The 17,014-nt window shown below is 54.9% G+C and overlaps 1 non-coding gene across 1 annotated transcript; it reads left to right on the forward strand.

Annotated features, from left to right (window-relative positions):
* The first annotated feature begins 15,893 nt into the window (after positions 1–15,893).
* On the forward strand, positions 15,894–16,021 carry LOC137842879 (U6atac minor spliceosomal RNA). Its single transcript, XR_011089263.1, has one exon. It is a non-coding gene; the product is annotated as a U6atac minor spliceosomal RNA (small nuclear RNA).
* The last annotated feature ends 993 nt before the right edge of the window (positions 16,022–17,014 follow it).

Below are 17,014 nucleotides of genomic sequence, written 5' to 3' on the forward strand. Positions count from 1 at the left end.
TTCCTTCTCTTTCCTCCAGACAAGCATTAATGTTTGCACATGCTGCTGGGGACTCAGCGCTGCCTGGAGTGTGCATTCAGGGTTTGTGTGGCGATGGGCAGCACGTGAGGGCTTCATCTGCCTTATTAACACCTCTGTGATGAGCAGGCACAGGGGCCTGCACAACAGAAAGAGCGGAAACCCTTCCCCACCAAAGCCCTGCTTTACCTGCCCACCAGCCTTTATTTGTGCTCTTATCTGCGCACTTCCAGCAGGCACAATGGAGAATCATTGTTCCTTTATCAGGCCCATCTTTCGTTGTACTTTACCTTTCTCAATTCATAAGAAAATTATTATTTTAGCAGGCGAGCATTTAATTATGTCTCACTGTATTTGCTTTGGCTCTCGCAGCATGGAAAATCCACTCCTTTTAACAGCTATCCATTTAGTGTGGGTTCCGATAAAGCCAAATTGCCTGCAACTCAGTTTTATGCAACTCCATCTGCGTTCTCCATACAGCTCCCTCTCTCTGTCCAAATCCCAAACCCACCTAACATTGTTCCAGCGCCTGCCCGGCCGTGCCAAAGCCTACGTAACCCCCGCAGGCATGCAGCAGCAGCAGCAGCAGCAGCGCTTATCGGTGCTGCACCGAGCACCCACCTGACTCACGGCTCCGAATTAACGCCCATCAGGGCTTATTTCCATAACGCTCCTCCTACGCGCCCGCAGCAGAGCAGCACCTGAGTTCAAAACAGGGTTTGAGCCTTGTTTTCATGCCGACTTTCTCCCGGTTTTGGCTCTTGGGGTGTTTTTGCTCAGGGGAGCCAAAAGCGTCGTGCGCCCCACGTGCGCCCCGTGCGCAGGAGCAGGCGGTCAGCCCCTCGCACCAGCACCAAGGAGGTGCTGTAATGCCCAGCTCCCTGGCACAAAACATCCCACTTTCCCTTAAGGAACCCTGCAGGCCAGAGCAGGGCTTTATTTTCCCTTTCCCCCTCTCTTCTTGTTACTGTTTTGTTTTGCAGCAGTTGCCGCTGTTGCCATGCTATCGCCTTTTGTTGCTATGGATTAATATTGTTTTTTTACTTATTTTTATGTATGTCCTGGGAACATGATTGCTTAATTTGCCCTGCAGCTTTGTAGGCCTGTCAGGCATTTCCACATCGTCCCAGCGCTCACCTTATCTTAATCCAGTTCTGGGCTGCTTGCAGGGTAAATACCTGCATAAATGTTCACGGCAGGCCAGGGACCGGTATTTGCCCCAGCGAGGCAGGGGACAGGACAAACTGTTCCTGCTGTCTGCGCCGTGCCCACCCTGCCCTAATGGGGCTGGCTCCCACCTAACCCAGAATCACAGCTCAGAAGCTGCCCAGGCAATGGGCTACCAGAGGGGTGGGCTCCAGATGTCTTGCCCGGACCCCAAAGCCCAAAGGGGACACATCCGAGGGCTTCAGAAAACACATTCCTTTATGTGATTGTAATGGGCAGCTCCATTTTGCTCCCGATTTATTGTCTCCGGAAAATCTTTGTCACTAGAGAGGAGCCAGGGGGCCCAGGGGAGCGTCTGAGCTGTGCCATGGAGAGGCTTTTGTCCTCAGCGTGCTGGAGCGAGGGCGTCGGGAAGAGGCAGGGATCATTTTCAGGTGGTTTCAGGAGGTTTGTCTGCAAGCTGTGCAGCCTGAAGGCGTCCCCAATCTGCTACACTGATAGGGCTGAAGTCCTGAGGCCGCTGGTTCGTGCCCCACCAGCCCCCAGGATGCCCTCCCGAGCATCCCCGTGGTGCTGCTTGCCACCAGCCCATCCAAGAGAGGGACTTGCAAAAGAAAACCACCAGAAACTTTGTGGTTTCATCGTGTTGTACAAGCGTGAGGCCACCAAGGGGGCACAGGAGGGATCTGCTCCAAGCCTGGCTCCATTGCATGCCCCTTGTGGGACAGCCTGCTTTATTATTTTAAGGCAGGCCATTATTGCTCTGTGTCTCCATCCTCCCCACAAAAAAATGGGGAAAACAGTCTATCGTTCTGTCCCACCACTGAAATCTTCGGGGAAGTGACTTTGTCCTACTATTATTTTCGCATTGGGCTCGCCACAGCGGCCACTACACCCTAATGCACTAATAAATATGGATGCGGGGCTTGGTCTCTTCCTTTCCGTAATTAATCTTCTCTCCATCCTTCTAGGTCATCTCGTGAGCAATGCGCAGACAAATATCCCCCTGGAGTCGTGAGCCGGCGGTTCCTCGGCTGCACACATCAAAGGGGAGCTGGTGACATCACGGAGATCACAGAAAACATCAAGTCTGGCTGTCTGGGGGAGAAAAAAATAGCTCCTCGCAGACCCACAGCTGGTGGGTTTTTTAATTACACCCGGGCCAAGGAACATTCCAACCATAACATCCTGCAGCCCGCCCGCCACCAGACAACACGTCTTTTATTAGCCCAGGAATGTATCTTTAATAAACTGGAGCTCTTCGGCTCAGCGGAGGGGCTGGAGGTCCCTTTTGGCCTGGCTGTGGGGTCTGCAGCAGGGCAGCGCACCCCTGGCAAGCTAGGGGAGGGCTTTGTGCTGCTACAGGCAGGGCTCACCCTCTGCAGAGACAAGTTTTGGGGACATGGCGGCAGCCTGACAGCAGCAGGAGAGGCACAGCACGTGGCAGGCTGTGGCCAAAGGCAGCCCCGGGCAGGGTTTGGGCTCGTGGTGAGCACGGAGATCGTGGTGCCAGCGGCCTCGTGGTCCCCGATGTGGCTGGGAGCATCTGCAGGGAGCAGCAGCCCAGGTGTGTGCCACTGCCCGGAGAAATCCCTCGCTGGGGGTTTGGGGAAAAAAATGGAAAGAACGGGTCAGGAAGTCCTGCCACGATGCCGTGGTCATGCGGCTGCCAGGTCAAGCCTGCTTGTTGGACTCGAGCTCTCTCCAAACCCTACAAAGGCTTTTCCTTTGAGCCCCGACCCCAGGCTGAGCAGCACGGTGGGACCCCCACCCTACAGACAACCTCAGGAGACAGCAAGGGGGGTCCCTGTGTGAGCAGTTTGCTGCTGGCCAGCCCAGGATTTCAGCACCTCCTTGGGCATCTCACAGCATCTCTTCCCCCCAGTCCTGCCCAAACCCACCCGTGTCCCTGCAAGCCGAGGGGCTGGCAGCACACCACCCCCTCGGCTGCTTTCTTTAGAGCTTTAAGTGCGGTTAAAGTCAGCATGACAAATGAGGGAGTCCATTTTGCAGCCTTAATTATCTCTCCCATCGTTAGTGTATGCCTCTGCGTTTGCACAACCTGGGTTTTGGGGTGTTTTCCATGAAAATAATTTTTTTTCTCCAACTCCAAAGCCATGTTTTTCATCCTCCTCACCAGAATCCATGGACATACCCATGCATGAAAGCACCACCCCGCATAATTCAGCAGGTCTGGGGGGTTTTATTCACGTTTTTTTCTTCTCCCCACTTAAAGCAGCACCGGAGGAAATGTGATGCCGAGCAGTTGCTCCAGCAAGTAACAAATCTCCCGTATTGTTCCCTCTCCTTTATTTATCCTGAGCGCACTGTAGCAAGGCAGCCTGAAAAAGTGCGTTGTTTTCAGAGGCATGCAGCCCTGAAAATGGATGTTTGCTTTAATCAATCTCGGAGGAGCCCGTGGGGGCCGGCAGAGGTGCGGCGCTGGAGATTTGTTCTATTGATTAACCGAGCGCCGAGATGGGAGGCATCAAACACTCCGAGTGGATAAAAGCCTGCTAGGTGAATAGGGCTATTGTCGGGTTTGGTTTGCAGGTTATTGGGTTTGGGGGATTTTATTTTTCTTTTCCTACCTGCGGGGCCGAGAGCGAGCCGAATAACTTTGCTAATATTCCTCCCCGCTTCCCCTTTTCAACTTCCCCGGGAAAGGCACTGCGCCGCAGAGACCCCCCCTCTGCGTGCCAGCCCGAAGTGAGATTTCACATTATTGCATCTGACAGCTCTCATTCCTCAGGCGCTTTCTCTTCCCTTCCTCAGAGAAGGAGTAAAAAAAAAAAAATCAAAACAAAAAAAAAAATCAAAGGTTTCAAAATGTGAGCACCTTCTGAGGCTGCAAAGCGCAGCACCTCCTCGGGGGGGGCTGCTCGGTTTGGGGAGCAGGAGGGGGGGCGACAGGAGGAGAGGTACAGGGATTTGCCATTGCATTTGCCTTGGGCCCTCGGAAAATGTTTGCAGTTTTCAATTAATCTCATTAGTTCGGAAGGAGGTGGAGGGGCGGGGAGGCGGGGAGGAGAGGCGGGAAATAAAAATAATTTCACGGGGAATTCTCTGTAATGACTTTTGCAAAACACGTAATTGAAAGCGGTGCTCGTGGGGAATGCTTCAGGAGCGCCGAGGCTGGCAGCAGGGGAGCAGCGAGGGATGCTGACCAAGAAGCAAAGGGGAGCTCCCGGTGCCAGACCCCTCAGTGACAGCCTCCCCACCATGGTGACACTGGATGGGGTACGGGGTGGCCTGGCTGAGGACAGGCTCCAGCCCCCACATCCCCAGAGGGACAGACAGAGGAGAGATGGAGCTTGCCCTGCACTCAGGGCACCCAAAGCTCACTGGCTCACATGAACAAGCCCAGCACCGCTCCTGCCTGATGGGGAGGAGACCCTGCAGCATCTCCGGGGCATGGGCCACAGGAGCTGCCAAATTCACTGCATCCTAATGATCTGCACGCTCACCAGACAGGGAAAACTGCTCAGCCAGGGGCAGCACTTGCTTGGTTTTGAGGCTCCATCAGCACAGCCTGCAGGTGCTTGCCCCGCATCCCTCTGCACCCACGTGCTTTGCTTTCTGCTGCTCCTTGCCCTGTCACCCGGTCAGTACCCAGGTACCAGCACTGCTCCTTCCCACAGGGCATTCCCTCGTGCCCTGGTACCAAAACACTCCCAGCTCCCAGGGCTTCTTACCCTGACCACTGCCCACCTGCCGAGTGCCACCAGACTTCCTGCATTTTGTCCCGTGCTGTGCCAGATGCTAAAAGCTGCCAAAACCGCATGGGTTTCTGCAGCATGCTCCCAGCCGTGCCGGGCATTGGTGCAAGCCTGCACCGGCTGCACCTCCATGAAGAGCCCATTGCAGGGACCCACAGCAGCCTCCACCAGCCCTCGTGCACCCCAACCTGCCCCGTGTACCCCAACCTGCCCCATGCTCCAAATCTGCCCCATTCACCCCAATCTGCTCTGCGCACCCCAGTGCTGCACGGCCGCCCCTTCCCCTCCGCCTCACCGGCAGGGCTGTGCCCTCCGCTCCAGCCCCCAGGCTGAGCACTTAATTGATCGGATTATCCCTTATTTACTAATTAGCAGCCTTGTACTCAGACGGCAGGAGCGGGGGCCAGCAGCGCTTTCCCTTTGTACCTAAGCAGTTGGTGTTTGCCGGCTGCGGAGGCTCGGTGAGCAATTTGCTGTGATTCATTTCTGCCGTGGAAAGCTGATACTTGGCACGGCGCTCGCCTGGGAACAAAGCAACGCAGATGCATTGCCCGTAGCCACCGGGAAGAGGCAACGCCAGACTCTGCCCACCTTTTGCCTTGCCTTATTTTATTCCTTCTTCTGCACCGCCGTTTGGTTTGCTGGGTTTAATGAGTTGGGTAATTGCTGGCGGGGGTAAGGTCTGCTGCTCCGTGGAGGTCGCACGGATATGGGTCTAATAGAGAGGGTATTATTGAAGAGGAGGGACAGGAGTCCAACACCCTGAAAACCAGGCTTTTGTCCCAAAGGCACCTCTGCCCTTCACTGAGGGGCAGAAAAGAGCAGATTAGGACAGAAATCTCCATCCTCTGCAGCAGAACCCGTGAGGTCAGCAGGACTGGCCCCAGGGTGTAAGATGCTAAAACAACAGAGCCAAAGGAAAAGCTTTGAGGGTGTGTTGGCAGGCTGGATAATCAGATAACTGGGCAGGAAGGACACTCGAATCCACCGGTGATCCATTAGAAGGCCCCGCAAGGAAATGGGGATCTCGCTTCCGAGCCAGAGAGCACACCTTCTGAATTAATAGCAGCCCAAAACCTCGTGTGCATCCCTTCGAGGCATCCCAGGGGCATGGACAAATGCTGCCAGAAGCCAGCTACAAGGAAACCAAAGCCTGCCATAGGAGAATATCCCCAAACACGCGGCCGTGGGTGCTGTGTGCTGCTGGTTACGGAGGGCAGGGGCAGGGTGCTGGGGCTGCGGGGTGCCCGGCCACCAACACTCGCTCCGTCTTTGTGTGCTGCCAATGGATCGATTGTGTGCAGGGAGCTCTGCTTCGCCTATGTAGGTCAGGCAGACAGAGCTGGCCCCACGGCTGCCACGATGTTGTTAAAATGAACAAGGGTCCCCCTTTCTCCCCCCGTCCGACCCCCCTGATGCCCTGCCCTTGGCAGAGGGCAGCCTTGGCTCTTTTCCTAGAGGATCCAAGGCGCTTCTTTGAGGCTTTGGGCTCGTTTGAGCCCAGCCAGCACATTTGCAGCTCCTGGGCCAGCGCAGACATTTTGCCCCGCGCATCGCCCTAAGCAATGCTCCCCCTGTTTGTCTTTGCATGAGGAGAGCTCCGTGCTGGGAGGGGAATGGGCAGCGTGACCCAATTCGCAGCTCTCCGCCGGTACGGCTGGCATCGCTCCCTCTCAGCTTCGTGATCTGGAAAGGGCTGAACCAGCTCCCGGAGAAGGGGGATTTCTCAGCACTTCAGCATCCCCCAGCAGCCCTGGGGGAGGGAGATTTCCCACACTGGGCTGTTCCCCTGCTCATCTCTGCATGGGAGGGGAGCAGATAAGAGAGCGACTTCCTAACCCTCGACCTTGGGAGCCTCTGGGTTTGGCCACGCGTCTCTGCTTCCCTCCAGAAGTTTTCATGACTCAAGGAGGAAACCGAAATCCTCGGGAAACTTGGACTCCCCCAGGGCTTGCAAGCAGGGCAAAAGGGGGAGAGGGAGAAAGCAGAGAAGAAACTTTCTCAAATAAAAGAGACTCGGTAGTTTAGAGCAAACTTTGCACTAGCCAAAGACTTGACCTTGTGTTCTCTCCTAGGAACAAACAAGAGAAGAGTGTGGATCGCATTATTTTGCCTGAAATTTGGAGTGGATCAACCCCCTGCTGTTCCTAGCTCCTGAAGTGAGTGGCTATAAACAACACGCATTTCCCGAGGATGAATTAAACAGCGAGCCTGAGTACTGACTGTATTTTAAGAGATGTTTATTTGTCCTCGCTGCTGCTCTACAAAGAGTTGCACAAGGGCTTATTAAATTTTAACCCCACATTGTTCCTGGGTAAACACTGCCCTTCACCCAGCGTGCCGAGTGCTCGCAGCCCCGACAAGCAGCCGCTCACCGGAGCCCCCAGCGTGCAGGATCCCAGCACCACGGTCCTGAGTCACCGGCACCACGCACGGCCCCGTGCTGCCCCTGCTGGGGCTCAGAGGGCTGCTGGAGGCTTTTCTTTGGGTGCTGGGGAAGGCTGCTGCCCGGCTGTGGTTTCTGTCACTGGGGCAGCCAGCTCGTTTCGTCTTTCCTACAGACATCCAGAGGTTTTTCTGCACCTTTCTGCCAAAAAAAATCACTTTGTGAGAAGGTGGGGAAGACCTCAGTTTGCAGAAGGGTAGCCAAGCCAGCAATGTACATCTGGGCTCCTCTCCTCCTCTTTTCAGAGCATGGAAAGGGAAAGGGTGAGAAACTGGGACCGCTGGCCAAGGAGCTTGTTGCAGCTCCCCAGGATGCCAAGCCCTGGGGGCTGCCTTGTCCCAGGGTCCTCCTGCCCCAGCTCCCACCCCCAGCACCCCGAGGAGCCGGCACGCTGGACACGTGTGCCTTGGTCCGTCCCTCGCGTCCCCTTCCTGCAGGCAGCATGGAGAGCTTCCAGCCCCCAAATTGGCTCTGCGGCATGCCCAGCATCGTTGGCGAACACAGAAAAAGGCTGAGGGGATTAGTGCTGAATGCTCGGGCTCCCCCCTCTCTGCAGCAGCTCTCGCCTGCCTGCCCCGGTACCGTGGAGCTGGGCAAGCACCACGGAGCTGCCCCGTGCACCACTGGTGAAACCCATCAGCAACAAAACAAGAGGCACAGCCCAGAGTTCTGCATTGCTGGGGGAAAAATATGGTTTTGCTGTTCGCACGGGCAAAGCGATGAGCATGAAAACAAACCCCAGCATGAAATCCAGGCCAGCTCTTCCTGCACTGCTGAGGGCCCCAAGAAGCCATCACCTCCCCATTTTTGGGGTGCTTTTGGGGGTGTTTCCCCTGCCAGGGGTTGTGGGAGGGGGACACGCAGCCACAAGAAGCAAGATGCTGAGCAGGGTTCTCCAAAAAGAAGGCTCCGTGCCTTGCAGAAACATTTTTGAACTCATGTTTGTTCCCTCTCCTGGGTCTGGGCAGAATGTCAAAGCCTGCTCTGAGCTGGAAATATTTTAAGACTAGCACTCACTGGAGACTGAAACAATGGCAATTCTTTAGCTACTGAGGCTTTTATAAAAGGGCTTTTGACACAGAGGCTGCTTAGGGGTTTTTTCGTTGTCGGTTTTTCTCCCGGAAAGCACGGTGCTCATGTCCGTGCGTCTGTTTGTGCGCACACTTCTGCGTGTGCAAAGCCCCCTCTTGGCTCCCAGCTGCGCTTTTGGTGCGCGAGCCCTCGGGGATGCCCGCGGTGCTGCTCGGGCGCAGCCAGCTCCGGCGAGGAGGGAGGAGACGCCGATCGCACGGGATGCCATGCAGCGATGCAGGAAGAAGACATTTTCGAGTAAATGTCAGCTTTTGCGTTTCTGGGTTTGGGGCTTTTTTTAAACACGTGGGTGGGACTTTTAATGCCCACATGAAGCCGAGATGGTTTCAGTCTCCGGGGCTTATCCAGAAGATTCACACAAACACTATGGAAAGTGTCTCTTTGCTTAGGAGGATGAAATTTGACACTGCGGAGATTTTAGCCCGGTATTCCAGCCAGGAGCCTCGGTGGTTAGTGTGTCATATCTGATAAAGGCTAATCAGCCCTCCTTCAGGCACCATTCAATTCTTATTTTCATCTGCCTCCCGTGCGTGTTGCGTTCTCGGTGATTCGTACTCACACGCAGGCAAACCAGTGCAAATTCTGCCCAATTCTTTTCTCTCCTAGACACGAGGCCAATGGGCAGGGCACAGGGTAGAGAAATGCACTGCGGGACCCAGCACCTTTGCCCACAGCCCCACTCCTGGCCCTGCCTGCAGCACTTTTGGCACCAGATTTTTGCAGGGGTACAGGCACAGGACTGCATGAGAGGCATTTTTCCAGCCAGCCCCGCCGTCAGCTGCCTGCCCTGAGCCCAGCTCCGTGCCTGCCCTTCCTGCGAGGTGTCCGAAGCCTCCTCAACAATTACCCAAGTTGCTGTTTGTTCAGGCGATGTGGATTTAGCTCTCCAGCCTCACGTGTAGTGTGTGTATAGGGAAAGATAGATTGCCGCTACTTTCCAGTATAAATCACATTCCTTACAACACTCCAAAGTAGCATTTTCAACCTCAGGGTGCTAATAGGATCCAGCAGGAGAAAGAAATGTCAGCTAAGTAGCAGGCGCTGTTTGGAGAGTGCAATGGAGCTGATCCACAGCCCTGGGGCAAAAGGAGCAATCCCAGGGCAAAGGTTAAAGAGTTCAGGAGCACTTCAGCCTACTTAATTGCAACAGGCCTCTTACACAGTGCAAGATGGATGACTCAAGCCGGGCAAGGGGGGCAGAGCGGGGCCAGCAGCATCACCATCTGGAGGCGGGCGGGCGGCAGGGGACCACGGCGGAGGGGACGGAGGTGGCTCCTTGCCTCGAGCCACTGGTAGCCAGCAAGGTGGCCTGCGCCACACCGGGACCCCTGGCCACCAACTCTGTCCCCTCCACCAGCAGCTCATCCCCAGTCCCAGCCAAGAAATGGGAATTTCTATCGGAGCTGGCTGAAGGCACCAAGGTTTGGTTGCAGGAGCTCAGCACTGATCCGGGCTGATAAATACCCAGGAGCGAAAATACCTCCAGCTGCCAAGGAAAGGTTCCTTGCTCCCCCCAAATCCGTAAGGAATATTGTAAGGGGAAAGGAGAGGAATTGGTTATCGCTGCCGTTCTTGTCATTGTGGCAGGATTTGTTTTCCAATTCCCTCTTTTTTTTGTTAATCTTCAGAATCTGAAAATGTCTTGTATCAGCCCCAAGGTGATTCTGCTGGGAAGATGCCTCAGATAATATTTTTAGTAGAGTTTAGACTTGTTTTCTGACACGCATCGGAAAAAAAATGTCATCAAAAGCTGATGTTCTGCATGGAAAATGCCTTTTGAAATATTTTTTTTTCTCTATCGGAAGAAAAAAAAAAAAAAAGTTTAGAATAAAAACATTTCTTCCAGGCCTCACGGGCGAGCTTTCTGCCGTTTCCCTGGTGATAAAAGCACGAGGCTGGATCCCGAGGCACCAGCGCTTAATTCCCAGCACCATGACCTTGACGGAGCCCCTTCGGTCCAGCTCCACGAGGGGGGGGGCAGATTTTTGCCCCAGCTTTTGGGGCTTTTTTGCTCAAGACGACGTCTGATGGGCTCGTGCCTCCTTGGGACACCCCACTCCCCCCCATCACCACCCCCGTGTCCCCCCAAGGGGCTATCCTAGGGCTCCATCCCCTCATCCCCCATTGCTTTGGGGCTGCTTTAGCTCCCTGCAGCCTTTTCTTGGGGTCGAGGAGGGGGTGAACTCTGCCGGGTAGCCCCGGGGGCAGCCTGGTTTTATGGGGGGGCTGCCCCAGCTCCTCGACCCCCCCCCCAAAAAAAACCCCGGCTGGCGGCCCCCGGGTGCCCCCTGGTGGGGTGTGTTGGAGCCGCAGAGCCGAGGCCTGCTTCGGCCTGGGGGGGCCCTCAGAGCCCCCCCTGCCTTGGGAACGACCCCTGCCCCCAGCCCAGGCTGCCCAAAGCCCCCCCAGCCCGGTCCAGGGTTGGGGCAGCAGGGATGGAGCCATGGTGGCTCCTCGGGGCAGCCTGGGCCTCACCTCCCTCATAGTGAATTTCTTCCTCATATCTGACCTAAATCTCACTTCTTTTAGCTTAAAGCCGTTCCCCCTTGTCCTATCACTGACACAGAGACCCTCCCCAGCTGTCCTGCAGCCCCTTTTAGGGAAAGCCAGGCCGCTATAAGCCCCCCCCCCGGAGCACCCTCTTCTCCACACCCCCAGCCTCCCTCCAGCCCCTCAGCATCCCCCCGGCCTCCTCAGGACCCCCTCCAACAGCTCCATGTCCTTGTGCTGGGGCTGCAGGGGGGGGTCCCAACCCCAACACCCCCTGCCCACCTCCCTCCCAAGAAGCAGCCCCATCTCCGGGGCAAACATTCTCTCCAGGGCAAAACATTCATCGGCTTTTATTGAGGAGAGGGGCGAGGAGGGCGCTGTGCAGGAGCAGGGATGGGCGCACGTCCCCTCCTGTCCCCACTCTGAAGCTCAGAGACCCCCATCCCAAACCCCTTGGGGGGGGTTCAGGAGAGGAGCAGGGCTGCCAGGAGGCAGGGAAGCAGCAGGCAGCCGCCGGCGAGCCGGGGGGAGCCGTTGCAGAGATCGGTGTCGCAGCAGTGGATGCGGACCCCCGGCAGCTCCTGCTGCTGGCAGTGACGGGAGGTGGCACAGCCGCTGGTCAGCAGGCTGCCCAGGACCACTGCAAAGCAAGCAGAGCGCGGGGCATCAGGGACAGAGGCTGCGAGGCTTCGGGGTTTGCTTTGGGCAGGCAGGCGGGCAGAACTCACCGCTCTCTGTCTTAATGCAGAACCGGTGTTTGAAGCCCTGGTGGGAGTGGGAGCAGGTGATCACCTCGGGGTTCGAGCACCCCATGTCCACGTACTTGGTGCCAACGATGATGTTGCAGCCGTAACACCGGAGCCCGGATGCTAAAGGAGAGCATATGAAAACACAGCTGGTTGTTATTTTTTTTTTTTTTTCCAGGGGAAAACGCTTCAACTCCTTCCTAGCTGTTCTCCACGGAAGGATTTGCAGCACTCGCTGCCTCGCCAGGTTGCGTTCAGCACTGAGTCAGAAACCAAATCTGCCCGCCGCTTGTTCACCCACTGGGCCCCAAAACGCAGAGCCAGCTCCCGCTAGAGGTCAGTGCGAAATCAAAGATTAGCCGGAGATTTGAGCTGGGATCAAATCACAGGAACAAGGCAGCTTTGAAACAAGGTTTGTAAAGAGTAAGTGAAACCTCCAAACCACAGACACCACCGAGCCTGGGCTCAGCCGCTCTCGGAAACAGCTTTTGCCTGTTTCTCCAAAATCCTCCAGTTTCAACCGTGCCAGTGCCAGAGTCGCTCACACTGGAGGGATCATTTAATTTTTGGTTTGGTTTTCTCCCTGCTTTTAACACAGGATCTACAAGGGAGGTAAAATGACCCAGAATCAGAAGAGAAAGAGTCAGAGTGGCTGAGAGCAAATGTCCGTGAGCCCGCAGCACTGGCAGTGCTTTGTCCCCCCCAGAGCCCTGCTTGCACTGGCGACGGCTCAGTCCTTCCCTGCAGGGTCAGTGGCTGTGTCTGAGAATGGCTCCCCCCAAAGCAGAGTGGGAATTAAGTCATTTTTCAAGTTCTTTAAAGCAAAATAAAAGGCATTCAGAGGATATTCAGCTACATCACTCACAGGGCTTAAGGCAAACACAGTACCTGAGACACATTTATTAACTGCAGCAACAGAAATCACGCTGCAGGCTTCCTCTGGCTGTTGCCTTCCCCCTGCCTTTTAATTATAACCTGGAGCCCTTCCCTGTCCCTTGCTCATTTGCTCCCAAACCTTTCTGGGGTGCTGTGCGAGCATCCCCGCACCCCTGGGCCCAGCAAGGGGGTCACTGGGGAAGGGGAGCCCCCAAGGATCCTGGCTCCTGGCCCATGCTTCTTACCCACATGCCCTCATTTAATACAAAACGTGACCATTTTTCCTAAAACTGCCGACAAGGCAACATGCAGCTACACCGCTTGGGGCAGGAATACCCCCAGATTCATCCTGAGAACAAATCACACTTTATCTACCCGGGGTAGGGGAGGATGTGAAGGACCACAGCGCACAGGGGACACCCCGCACCCTGGGGACATCAGCACTTACCCTCCGGGAGGACGAATGCCACTGTCAGCAGCGAGAGGATCCCCTGGGCACCTCCAGGCATGTGTCTCGAGAGCATGGGGGGGTCAGCCCCACAGCCCCCCCGGGGCTCAGAGGATGAACCCCAGCTGGTGGGGAGCGGGCACAGACTGCCTCTCCTCCCTGCTTTCCCCGGCCTCACTTTTCTCCTGGATTTTCTCCTACAAAGCCGTCCGCCGAATGAAGGCAGGGAGATGCGGTTGGCGTAGCAGAGCTGGCCCCGTGGCGCTGAGTCTTGTTCTGTCGATGCTTAATTTCTCCCTTTTCCTCCCGAGAAATTCTCTGATTCTTTCAGTTCATGCACAGACGTGAGTGCGTATGTGCTACCCTCGGTTATTTCTGTCCTATTTCCTCTGTCCACGATCGCTTCCCATTAATACTACTGTGCAGCAGCTCTTGGAGAGAAATTCTCCCTAATCAAGATTTAGTTTTAAATCCACTTCAAAATCCTCTAATTCAGTTGGATTAGGCAGAAGGGGTTTGGGGAGATGTGTTTTTACTTTTTTTTTTTCTCTCTCTTTCTCCTTTCTGAGCTGTCTCATCTTCACAAGCAGACCCACTGGCTTTGTGTGACATATTGTGCTATTTAAAGAGGGAAGGAATATTTTTATTAAAGAGAAGCCATCAACTAATTTTAAACCCAAGGCTCGGGATTCTGTAATAAAGTACAGCCCTGGGGGTGGCTGTTGGGGTTAAAGGGAAAACCTGATGGAGGCAGAGGTGGGTCTGGATGTACGCTATGCATTTGCACACAAGAAAATTGTTTCCTCATTAGAGCAGTGAGGAGCCAAATGGGGCCAAGGCTGGGCTTGCATCAGCTCTGGGGGGAGCATCACCAGGGCTGCTCGGGGTTGGGGTAGGGTCTGCGGGTGCAGCAGAGGATCACACAGAGCCCTGGTGGCCCTACAGGGCCAGGATCAGCCTCACAGCCACGTGGGGCCTCACGGACGTCACTGGATGCAGGATCAGGCCCCCAGACCTCCGCTGGCTCCCCCACGAGCAAAACCCCAGCTCTGAGCGGAGCTAATGGGACTTAGAGAGCTAATGCTTACTAATAAGAGAGCACAACTGAATGCATGAGATTAAAAAATTAAAATGACAAAATAAGCTGCTTATGCAGTGCATCCAGCAACCGCCTGCTAGCACCTGGAAATCCCTGCCTGGGGCAGCCCAGCCCAGGCTGGTGGTAGGACCCCAGCCCCATGAGGGCACCTCTGCTACCAAAAAAAGCCCCCAGCCAGCCAGGTGCTCGGACCCCATCTCCACAGCATCTTCATTAGCCAGCACGCTCGTTAATATTTCACAGGGAGGCAGCACCGACTTGTTCAGGTAGGGGCACCCACAGCTCAGGAGGGGCAATTAGCACCTGGGAGAAGTGCCTGAGTAGCACAGCTCATTTATTCAAATCACTTAAACCACCCACAGTGTCTCGCTTGCCTCAAAACAATGTGATTATAGCAAATGTCTCACACAGCACAAGCCTGAAAGCCTAGGGGAGAAGGGATAAAACGCAGGAAATGGGATTGATTTAACCGCTCGCATAAATCAGAGCATTCAATAAGGAGGGGAGACTAACTTTTAATCCCTTAATAAACTCATCGGTGTCTGGCAGGGGAGGCTGCTCGCATGCAAGGAGCAGCCCGGGCTCTGATGAAGCGATGCCGAAGTGATGCTGAAGCGATGCAGCAGCCCCGTGCAGCTGGTGGGTTTGGGGCCGTGCACAGCCCCAGGCACAGCACCTGGCTCTGCGGCCTCATCCAGCAAAACTGGTGGCTCTGACACAGTCCTTGCAGGGCACCAAGCCGGAGCCAGAGGGGCTGAGGGCCAGCACGTGGCGTTGCAATGGGTGGGGAGACGTGCCCTGTGTTGTGGTGGGGGAAATAGGACAATGGGGATCCGCAGCTGGTCCCCAGGCAGGGAACGGGGTCGTTGGAGGGCTCGGAGGAAGAAGCCAGGCTGGTAACCTCAGCTGGTGGTGGTGGTGCTGAGGCTGGGTTAGCCAGATTCGCTCATTTGTTTTTCTGTTCCTTTGGGATGCAGGAGGCAAAGACTTCTATGGGAATAAAGCAAAAAACATTAAAAAAAAAAAAAAAAAAAAAAAAAAAAAAAAAACCACAAAACATAAAACAAAAGCCTCCTCTTACAGCCTGCTTCTGCATCTGGAAGCAGTGTACGGTTCTTTCCGCGTGCCCTTGGCTCTGCTGCAATTCAGAGATTTGTCAGGCACCCAGAATGGGTTAGGAATCAGCCATCCTCCCCTGCCTGAGAAAGATTTGATGGGTAAATCCCCCGGAACATTCATGTTCTCGCTTAAACCTTTGTGATGCCCAGCAGGACGGCTCAACCCCGCACAGATTAAGGGGGTTTGCAGGCACATCCTGCTGTAGGGCTGTGAGGGAAGCGGCGGGGCCGAGCAGCAGCGCTGGGCACAGCCCCGGGCCCTGCACCCCAACCCTCGCCCCCTTTCGCCCTTCCCAAAAGCTGGGCTGGGGCCGCTGGGTGCCCCGCCCCAGGCGGGATTCGAACCCGCGGTCTCCGGAGCCTCCCCGCCGCCATTAGCGCCGCGGAAGCCGGGCTGCCGGCAGGGGGCAGGCGGAGAGGCTCCGTGACTGGGCGCTGATTGGTTGGAGGCGATGAATATATTAAGTAGGCTGGGAAAAGAGCCGGTATGCGGGTTTTTTTGGGGATTTTCAGGGCTATAAAAACACATATAGGCCCAGAATTCAATTTTTCTCATGAGGATTAAATAGGGAAGTCCGAAAGGGAAGAAAGAAACAAAAAATTTTTCCTCGCCTTGTTGTTGAGGTAGAGTGTATAGTGGAGGTTTAAATAGTCGCGACGTGAGGCCATACGCTGTGTTGTATGAAAGGAGAGAAGGTTAGCACTCCCCTTGATAAGGATGGAAGAGGCCCCCGTGGCCTGTACAACACGCATACGGTTAAGGCACTGCCACCTACTTCGTGGCATCTAACCATGTTTTTCGGTTTGTTTTTTTTTTTCTCGAGGAGCACAGGCAGAGCTTCCCCTGCACTCTCCTTCTCCCCCCATCATCTTTTCCCCCAGCCCCGCAGAGCACAGGGCAGTTCTGTGCCTTGCTGCTGCAGGGGTTGATGCACTGCAGCCCCCAGGAGCTTTGCTTTAACACCAAGTGTTAAATTTTGCTATAACCTGGACCCCCAGACCGCCAGCGTGTCAGCAATGTTGAGGCAGAGCTGATGCCAGCACCGCTGCTCCCCATGGGGTACAGAAACACAACCTCAGCCAGGGTAAAAAAAGCAGCAGCAGCAAGATGCAGGTAGCAGGCTGGCCCATGCAGGGCATGGAGTGCTGCAGGACAAGAGGGCAAATGAAGCCCCCCCAAACACAGCTACACTCAGTGTGCTATGCCACGCAGTGCTGAATCCACAGGGAAATGTCTTCAGGTTTAATACAGCAACTGCTCTGCGCTGGTGAAGAAGCACGGCCACATCTCGCACTTGTAAAATTCTTCTGGACTGTAAAAAAAGGCTGAAAAGCTTCATAAAGTTATTTAAAGAAATGGGACTGTTTCAGCAGTGAAGCTCTCTAAGTCCAGAGCCACAGCAGCCCTCCCTGTGGGTAACGAAAAGCCTCAAAGGATGGGATTATTAATAGCTGGTGGTGCTCAAACTCGGCATGAACCCTATGTTAAAAACAAAACTATACCTCATGGCTTGCAGCTGTCTTCTCTAAGGGGAGAGGCAAAACATCCCAGAGCCACTACAGGAGAGGTTTGTACTACAGTTTTCAGTTATTACGAAGCAGATGGTTGATAGCAAAATAAATATATGAAAACCCCTTACAGCAGAACCCTTGAGGCAAAGTAAACCTTGTGCATAAGCACAGTTAACCGGCAAAAGCTGTATCATCGTGCAGCCTGCCCTGCCCACTCCGCACCAAGAGGGCCGCAGAATTCCTTTCCCCTTAGCTAAAGGGCCCTCTGAGGGTTTGTACTAAT

The sequence above is a fragment of the Anas acuta genome, chromosome 20 (genome assembly GCF_963932015.1).
Source record: "Anas acuta chromosome 20, bAnaAcu1.1, whole genome shotgun sequence".
In the NCBI taxonomy this organism is placed as follows: Eukaryota; Metazoa; Chordata; class Aves; order Anseriformes; family Anatidae; genus Anas; species Anas acuta.